This window comes from Phallusia mammillata, chromosome 5, assembly GCF_965637545.1.
Source record: "Phallusia mammillata chromosome 5, kaPhaMamm4.hap1.1, whole genome shotgun sequence".
Lineage (NCBI taxonomy): Eukaryota > Metazoa > Chordata > Ascidiacea > Phlebobranchia > Ascidiidae > Phallusia > Phallusia mammillata.
In genome coordinates, this window is record NC_137256.1 from 67,357 (window position 1) to 77,343 (window position 9,987).

Genomic DNA, 9,987 nt, shown 5'->3' on the forward strand with positions numbered 1-9,987 from the left:
AATGCAATAACATGACTTGCAGATTGAATCGCTTGCAATCAAAGTATGCACACATGACGGCAGTTTGAAAATGCTAGACAAGTGTTTACTGTCATATCATTACAAGGATGTACACAAAATAAATAGCATCAAAGTATTACAGACAATATCGCTGTACCACTCGTTAGTATGGCAATCAACATATTGAACCTAACCTGATTTATTGTGCTTTGTGTTCTGGCTCCATAGTTTGCACTCAACCGTCGAACAGTGTGTTTCTCTTTCCTAAGAAGCTCAGGTTGCTAACGCTGCCGATGATTGCTTGAAGCCTTCATCACCTAAACAAATCGAATTGATAAATAAATGTTCCCTAAAACAATGTTTTGAACAGATCAGACAATCATGGTTGTCAGAACAGTAGCTATCCCGATGTCACAAGACCTAATTTCCTTTTTTTAATTACTCATTAAATTTTCCGCAATTTCCATCATTTTTCCGTATGTTCCGAAATGTGTATAAGTTACTCAAGCAGATGTCATTTATCCCAAACCTCTATCCCTTGAGACTTTCTAATTCCCCCAAGAATTATTTGCTTACAAAACCCTCGCAATCCCAAATTTCTGCTTAAAGAAGAAAGTTTAAGATAGTAACAAAATCGCCCAGTCCAGTTAAATATACAACTCTGCCCATTAAACCATCGCTTTGGACTATAACTTGGAAACGAGGTACAAGCGTTACTTAAATACGACCCACCCAAAAAAATAAGATACTTCAAAACCCCTGTTTGTCGAGATGGCTTTGTTTCGTTAAAACCAATTGTCACTATTATTATTGACTTACTTCTTCATTTTTTGTTCTGCACCATGTGCATTGCTTCAAGTGCGGTGTTTATACGAATCTTTTCGTTTTCGGGTAGACATTATCGAGTTCGGCTTCCCACAGGTTTCTGATATGCGTCGTTAGTAAATGGATGATGCTCGACAAAACAGATTCTGTCATGCCCCAGTAGGAAACATCGTACAGCGCTCTTACAGCTGAAAAGAAATAACAAAATGTCAACGGACTTGAAAGAAATAAGTCAATGAGAGACTTCTATCCACACACGTGTAATACAACAGAACCCTAATTTGTTCGCGGTTAGGTGCCGCTAATAGTGTATTATAATAACATGACTTGCAGATTAAATGGTTTCCAACCAAAGTATGCACATACGACGACAGTTTGAAAATGCTAGACAAGAGTTAACTGTCATATTTTTACAAGAATGTACACAAAATGAATAGCATCAATGTAGTACTGACAATATCGCTGTACCACTCGTCAGTATGGCAATCAACATATTGAACCTAACCTGATTTAATGTGCTTTGTGTTCGACTCCATAGTTTGCATTCAACCGACAAATAGTGTGTTTCTCTTTCCTAAGCAGCTCAGGTTGGGTGTAGATTTACCTGAAACACCCACTAAAAGCCATTTTCTTTTTAACTTCATTCACTAATTCAATCGACTATTTCACATACTATTTGTTTATATTGAGCTTTGTCACGATTACAAATTCTTGTTTAATCTATCCGACCTGTTTAAAGCCGAAATTTGTAACGAATTCCAACACGAGATTGCCATTTACATTTTTAAGGGTGGCAAAGGTCATACAGCTTTACTTGAATGGGGCCTAGGCCAAAAAGTTACCTTTAGGGGGCTGTGCATGGTCCACGGAAGGTTGAGAACCACTGCTTTAGACTATAACTTGGAAAAAATGTACGTGCGTTGCACACGAACCCCCACCTAAACCCATAAAAAATATGATGTTTTAAACCTCTGTTTGGCGAGATGCTTTTGTTTCGTTTCCGTCAGTTGTCACCTTTATTTTTTACTTACTTTTTTATTTTCCTGTTTGAAGTGTGCTTCCTTTTGTTCGGCATTCATGTAAATCTTTTCATTTTCCAGTTGAAATTTCCGAGTTTCACTTCGTATGCGTCACTGGTAAATGAATGATGATCCACAAAGCAGATTCTGTCGTCGTACAGCGTTCTAACTGCTGGAACGAAATGACAAAATAACAACATGCTTTGAAGAAATGAGGCAGTGAAACACGTGCATCAACACGCAAAACAAATCAATTGGGATTGTTTACAAACAAAAGTGTGTACACACAACAGTTTGAAAATTTAGGACAAGAGTTTACTGTCAAGCCATTGTAAGGACGTACACAAAATAAATAGCATCAATGTTTTTCTAATAATATCGCTGTACCACTCTTCAGTATGTCAACATTTTCATTATACCTGTGGTACAATGTGTTTTGCGGTCTGGCTCCAAAGTTTGAATTCAATCGACAAACGGCGTGCTTCTCCTTCATAAGCAGCTCGGTTTGCAAACGCTGATGATGATTGCTTGAAACCTTCATAACCTAAAGAAATGCAATCGATAAATAAATGTTACCCATAACAATAATGTCTTCAACTCTTCATCATACCCGACAATGTATTTTAGCTATTCCGATAGCACAAGACCAAATTTACATGTTTTTAATTATTCATCTAATTTTAGTAACTTTGCACTTTTGTTTCCCTAATTTCCATACTTTCGCAATTTTGATAATTTTTCAGCATATTCCAAAATGCATGAAAATTTGAAATTATATGTGTATAAGTCACTCATACCGTTCGCTTACACCACTAACCTTTTTCGCGCCCCAAACCTCACCCCATAAAACAAAAGCTATGATGTTTTGAAACCTCTGTATTGCGAGTTGGTTTTGTTTCGTTTGCGTGATTGTCACCTTTGTCTTTAATACTTTTGTATTTTCCTGCTTAGCGCCCAGTGTGCTTCCTTTTGTGCGATGTCCATTTGAATCTTTTCATTTTCAAGTAGAAATTAACGAGTTCGACTTCTCAAAAGTTTCTCATATGCGTCATTGGAAAGTGGGTAATGCTCCACAAAACAGTTTCCGTCGTGTTCTCGTGTGAAACATGGTACAGCGTTTTTACGGCTAAAAAGAAGAAATAAATAACAACGAAAAGAAATAAGAAATAAAAGAGTTAATGAAAGACGTGTATCGACACCCACATAATCCAATTATACCCTATTTTGTGCGAAATTAGGAACCACCATTAGTGTTTCAACAAGACCAGATTACTCGGTTTACAAACAAAAGTATGTAGCCAAACCAAACCATTGTCAAACCATTACAAAGACGTACACAAAATTAATAGCATCAATGTATTACTGACAATCAGTGCGGGATTAAGGGTCTACTGGCCTGTAGGCACATGTTATAAGTGGCCCGAAAATCAGGGTTCCCAACTAAAAAAAATAGAATTATCAGTGTTGCCAAATCAAAAAAGTGGCCTGGATTTTTGACCGGCCTGTGGGCACGTGCCTACTTTGCCTAATGGGTAATCCAGAACTACTGACAATATCGCTATTACCACTCAATAGTAGTGCAATGATCATTTTCATCATACGTGAAACAATGTGTTTTGTTGCCTGGCTTCATATTTGGCATTCAATCGACAAACGGCGTGCTTCACAACTGCTTAGTTTCAAAAGAAGTGTCTCGTTCTGTTTAGCAGCTCGGTGCTTAAAACGTCATTGTGCTCGATAAATAAATGTTACCTGAAACATTGTGTTGAACATAGGAGACAATTATTTTGTTCCCAGTAATCCACCAGCTATACCGATATCACAAGACCAAATTTGAACCCCGGCATTTTGTTAATTCTTTCATATGTTACGAAATGTCTAAATGTGCAATATGTGTAGCCTATAAGTCACTCAGACGGTTCGCTTAAACCTGTCTGTCATTGGTCAAACCTAATGTTGTTCTACGTTCAAAATTGAGGTTGTTTGCAGGCAATTTTTCCTCATATGAAATATTTGACATATATTTTAACAAAATTTAAAAGGTGTCTCGCAAAATGCGTTCTGCTGTAAACGCGCAAAGGGTGCGTCGTGGAGTTAACGGGACAGAAAAGAGTTAGCTCTTGGATCCAACATGGTACCCTGCTGGTTAAAAAAAAACTCTGCAACAGTTTTAAAAATAAAGTTGTTCTGCATTCAAAATTGAGGTTGTTTGCAGCTAATTTTTCTACATGAGAAAATTTGTACATAAAAATTGAAAAAGGGGCCTTACTAAAAGCGTTCTGCTGTAAAAACGCGTAAAGGGTGTGTCGTAAAGTCAACGGGACAAAAAAAGTTCTAGGCTCAACATTGAATCCTTCTAGTAAAAAGCTTACCTCCTGGACAGTTGGTGATCACAACCGTTTTAGCCTAATTTTTGCGTGTTATAACGCTGACAGTTATGATTTCTGCTAATGATCAAAATATGTAAAAAAAGAGATCTTACAGTAGAAGGACAATACTCTGCACAGCTTTTTTTGGGCTAAATTTCATTTTTTTTTGGCTAAATTTCATTAAAATGCTCTATACGTTATAATTAAAATTTTTCAATTGTTGTTTTGTTTTGGAACTGTGTCTTGCATTAATTTGCAATTTTACATAGTAACTGAAATATCGTGGTAAAGTTTTTGTAATTGGGGAAATTATTCTGCCAGAATGACACTGGTCATTTTTTCGCAAGTTTGTTTATAAACAGATGATTGATGGCGCAAGGATATATTTTCACAATGGTATAATTAAATTGTTTCGCTTACTATTTTCTGTGATCGAATATTAACTAAATTTTAGGTTTCACTGAGGCATAAAATTAGTTTTTTAAATCACTTTGGCAACAAAAGGTTGCATCATATTTTCATTCTTGTGCCAATGGAACGTTACTTTCATATCATGGTTTGAAAATTGGCAAAATGTTTAAAGCTAAACACTGATATCTGATTTGCCAAACTCATGAAATATTACGTCACATTAGTTAGATTCAGAAATCTTCACAAACAAATTTTCACACATATGTTCAAAACTCTAAATATGCAATTATTGCTCAAGTTCATGCTGCATTTAAAAATAACAGATTTTTGTTGGTACCACTTTGCATGAATTTGAAGCGTGACCGAATTTCCAAACAAAATCGACAAAATTCACAATTAGGATCTTGACAAATAAAACATTTTGTTAGCCATCAACATGTGTTTTCCGGATTCGATTGATCTAATGTTGGAATCAATCTCTACCTGACTATCAAGTTAAAACGTAAACACACTTGAAACAAACAAACAACACAAAACAACACTGACCAAGGTAAAAAAAAAACATTATTCAAGACATGCAACTGATTTTGTGCACAAAACACACAAACAATTGTCCAGTGCAAAATTACATTTTTTTAGAAAATATTCACTTGGAAATACCGGTATTGTCCAGTATATCTTCTATGAGTTGCTGAAACTAAGAATGGAAATGAAAAATATTTTCCATTCTCAGTTATTTAAGAACATGAATGGTGAATGGTGATTGTCTGTACATGAATGGTGATTGTCTGTACATGAATGGTGATTGTCTGTACATGAATGGTGATTGTCTGTACATGAATGATGATTGTCTGTACATGAATGGTGATTGTCTCTACATGAATGGTGATTGTCTGTTGAACAGGAACTGTTGAAGGGTCCGATAATGTTCAGTTCAAACACATGTCTTCTCTTCGTTCTGCAGAACACAACTTGTATTAACACTATTTTAGCAATATTTCTATCTGTCAAAACCACACAACAGATAGGTTTAAGAAATTTAAATGACTAAAGTTGCAGCTTACAAATGTAACTTGTCCAAACTATTTTATGCATACACTTGTTCATGAAGATTTGTTACCAGGTCAAACATAAACAACACAGTATTATATGCTAGTTGCAAGAAACAAAAAATGTGTACCCTTTAAGCACAATCAAAAATAATTGGAATGATTTCATGGCAAAAAAAAGTTGATTAACTCATTGTCATGATTACGAATCAGTAAAAAATAACTTTTATGGCAAAATGCTTTCAAGTTTAAGGTCCTAAGACAAAAACAAGCAGGTCATGTACCGTAAAATAATTCATCAGAAATATCAAATCGTCTATCCCAAATCTGTTTCCTATGCTTCTTCAAATAGCTGTGAAAGTCATTATTTGGCCGGTTAAGGCAAATTTTTGAATACTAAATGAGTAAACTACTGCAAACAATTGTTTGAAATTTCAGCGCATTAGGGCTTGTATTTCTGGCCTAAAACCAAAAAAGATTATTTCGGGATTTAAGGGGTGATGATTACTTCGGGGTTAAAGAGGTAAAAAATGGGTAAATCCAATAAAAAAATAGAAAATTATTTAGAAAACCTTACATTGCACCAACCAACAAAGCATGAAACTCTTAGATCATCTACTTTCCAACCAACAAAGCATGAAACTCTTAGATCATGTACTTTAGTCAGTACAGCCGTTTTCAAAATTTTACATTTTGGGGGCTTGTGGGTGAACGGCTGGGTCATTTGGGGGTCAAACTTTAAGAGAATCAAGTTTTAAACAATAGCTAAATTTGAATAAATTTAAAGCACTCTTTCTTGCCCAAATGCGTTTGACAAACCAGCATCAGACAGAAATGAATATTTCGGGGTTTAAGGGGTAAAAATGGGTAAATCCTGTTAAAAGTTAGAAAATTTTTTAGAAAACCTCACACTGCACCAACCAACAGAGCACATAACTCCTAGATGATGTACTTTAGTCAGTACAGCCGTTTTAAAATTTTTACATTTTGGGGGCCTGCGGGCGAATCATTCGGGGTTAAACTTCAGGAGGATCAAATTTGGATTAATATGTAACATCTGTCAAAATGTTAATAAATTTGGAGCACTCTTTCTTGAACAAACGCGTTTAACAAACCAGCGTTAGACAAAAAAAAGGAAAAAAATACGGACAAAAACAATATGTGTCCCCTTCATAGAAGGGGACCCATAATAAAAGTTAACATATAACCTTGCATTTAAATACCTCATTAAAAGCTGCTGTGTTGTCTTCTGCAAAAAATAATGTCCAGCAATTTAGTTTTCTGATTGGAATTACAAGTGTCTCATCTGCGGGTCAGCCAATAACTTAAACCTAAAAGATAAATAGCAAATTATAATTATAATCAAATCATAGCAAATCTATGCATTTGATCTCATATTTGTTTTGTGTACTTTACAGCATAAGATGACAAAATGTGTGCCACAACCCATTGTCAGGCTGTGGGAATAAGAAACAGAACATGACTGTCATTTACTACACTTAACCATAGATGACAGCCCATAAAATAACCCAATACATCTATGTCTGTGTCTTTTTTGACTCATGAGTGGCAATAAATTCCCATGCACCAAACAATTGTAATTTTGAAATGCTTTCAGTGAATTCTTTAGGTTCAAATAATTGCACAGATTTTGCATGGAATTTCAACTTGACTGCCGTGCACATTTGCATAAATTAATGAATTTTTGATTTACAAGTGGATTAAATGGTTCATGCAATTTGTATGTAATTCCTGCAAGACTATGACAAAAAGAATGACAAAAACCACAACAAATTGTCATCAGTTTTGCTATACCTCTTTTCATTGACTCTATTAATGAAATTAAGCTTGTTACAACCAAGCAGTTTATTGTTCTACATTAACATAAAGTTTCTCAGAAAATTTACTGGAGTTGTCTTAGGGAGCTGTTCAATATTGCAAGGACAGCATATTTGAATGGAGACAAGAAAAAATCAAAAATTGCACATGCCCCAGATTGGAAAGTTTTTTTTTTGAGCGGAGGATATTTTTTTCGTCAAAATAATTGCGTGGATTTTTGCGCGGAATACAAATTTTCTGCGCGGATTGATAGACTTTTGATTGACAGGTGGATTTAACGATTAACACACTTTGCATGTAGCGCTTGCAACACTATCTGACAAAAAGAACACAAGATAAACACTACAAAACTTCAGTTTTGCTCTATTGCACATGCAGCGTTTCGCTAAACTCTACAAATTATCATTTTCATAATGATTCAAACATTTTTGTGCTGTTACATTTCTTTCTTATGAAGTAATTTGAGAATGCAAAACTGCCCTAAATTATTATTTGTCACACAGAAAACATTATTTTATGTAACTTGCCTAGCCGGCAGTCACTTTAATGTCATAACTACGTCCTAAAAATACTGATAAATGTACTTTTAAAGACTACGTTAGGGAATTATAGATGTTATTGCAAGCGTGACGATTGGTAAGTTATGATGCGCTTGACTGATTTACATGGATTATTTGCGAAATAAGGTTTGTGACGACATAGAACTTCATTGTGCAACATAAATTTTAAAATTTTATCGAAAGTTTATTAAAGTTATCTATGGAAGCTGTGCTAAGCTGCGCAGACCACTTTTTTGCGCGGATTACATGTCAAAAGCCTAAATCCAAAAAAAAATCCAAAATATTGCGCGGAGGATTTATCCTTTAGGGCAGGGGTTGGAAACCTACTTAGAGTCGCGGGCCGCATGAATTGCACAACATTTTCGGGTGGGCCAAATACTTTTTTTAATTTCAAATCCTGTGTAAAATACCCAAAGCACACAAGTGGTTTCACATTTCATCGATACAGATTTGATACCTTCTTTGCTGCTACACGTTCGAATAAAGACATACAGGTTTATCACTTATTTTGACTAAAAATTAGGAGTTTGACCATTCTTTCTTGAACACCCTAGCACGATTATCCCGATCTGTCATTTTTTCCGAGAGATATTTGAAATAACAATATAGGGATCCACAGTAATAGCTCTAAAATGAATTTGAAACTAACATCACATGGCAAATAATTTGTTACTGAGAGGCAATTGAGTGACTGTTATGTCACAAATAGAGCAAGTGGTTGAATGTATGGCAATTTTAATAAGTTTGGCGTCATAAAGTGGAATGGGAAGATTAGCAATAATGTCGAAGTCGTTTCAACGGAACATTTGTACATAAACATTTCATTGTTTTTTTATGCTATGTTGTATACTGTTCTTGAACAAAATTGTGACCGGGGCCACGCTAAAAAACCCAGGTTCCCCACCCCTGCTTTACGCCATTCTTTCCAATCTGGCACTAACCAGACACAAATTGGATATATAATTCATCTGTGTGGTACTGTTCCAAGGCTAACAGCTAAAGCAGCAGAAAACTTCTGCACACAGACCTACCTTTCAGATGCTGAATGTTGTTTCAAAGCCTTAAATGAAAAAGAAAAACTGCCTCAGCCTTTTAAGCCCATCACCTCCATCTTGGCACGACAGTGATATGAGGTAGGTGACATGCAAAAGAAAAATAACACCGACCCAGTCTTGTCATAATTTGGGCTGGAGTAGAAGACATGTTTTGGATTTCATTCTCTCTGTTGCAATTCAAATCTTGACAATGAAATGAATATTAATCCTCTAGAAACCTGACAAAACATAAGGTACAAGTTAAAATTCGTACAAGGCGGGAAAGTTTCTTAGTAAACTGTGAAACTGGGTCATCGAAAGACAACGTTTCGAACTTAAATTAAAACTCAAACTTTTGGACTATTATTTCAAAACCAAGTTACCAAACGATTTTGTCTTTAAGCTTCATAAATCTGCGACAAAACGACCAAAAACAGTCTCAACTTTTAAGATAAAAAATTTCGCCATGTCTGTTTACAAACTGCTGATTAATGACGCAATGTTTATTTTCACAGCTGTTCAATAAAGATGTTTCGCGCTCAATATTTTTCGAAAATAAAAGCACATTAACGAACTCCTTTTGTGGGTTCCATCAAGGCGAAAAAGTATAACTTTTAAATCAATTTTGTATCAAAAAGACGCATCCTACTATCGTTCTTACGCCAAGGACCGTTACTTCTCTATTTGAGTTTGCATTCGGCAAACGGCCATCGCGCGGTCAATTTGTAATAAACTATAATAAAATAGTTTATTACCAATTGATTGGGATCAAACAAAACAGGACAAAGCCAGCAATAGCTCAATTTCGGCACTTGAAACTTCTGAAAAAATGTTACGTCATAACTAAAAACTGAAATCATATTTGCCAAACTTATGAATTA

General features: G+C 35.3%; 1 long non-coding RNA gene across 2 annotated transcripts; it reads right to left on the reverse strand.

Moving 5' to 3' along the window:
* Positions 1 to 194: 194 nt before the first annotated feature.
* On the reverse strand, positions 195 to 9,590 carry LOC145229989 (uncharacterized). Of its 2 annotated transcripts, none has more exons than XR_013860528.1 (9): positions 9,104 to 9,590; positions 6,897 to 7,004; positions 2,761 to 5,582; positions 2,264 to 2,388; positions 1,857 to 2,016; positions 1,668 to 1,763; positions 1,331 to 1,429; positions 820 to 1,013; positions 195 to 317 (listed from the first exon to the last, which is right to left on the reverse strand). It is a non-coding gene; the product is annotated as an uncharacterized LOC145229989 (long non-coding RNA). The 2 variants fall into 2 exon arrangements; XR_013860527.1 differs by having other exon boundaries at positions 1,331 to 1,441.
* Between the last annotated feature and the right edge of the window lie 397 nt (positions 9,591 to 9,987).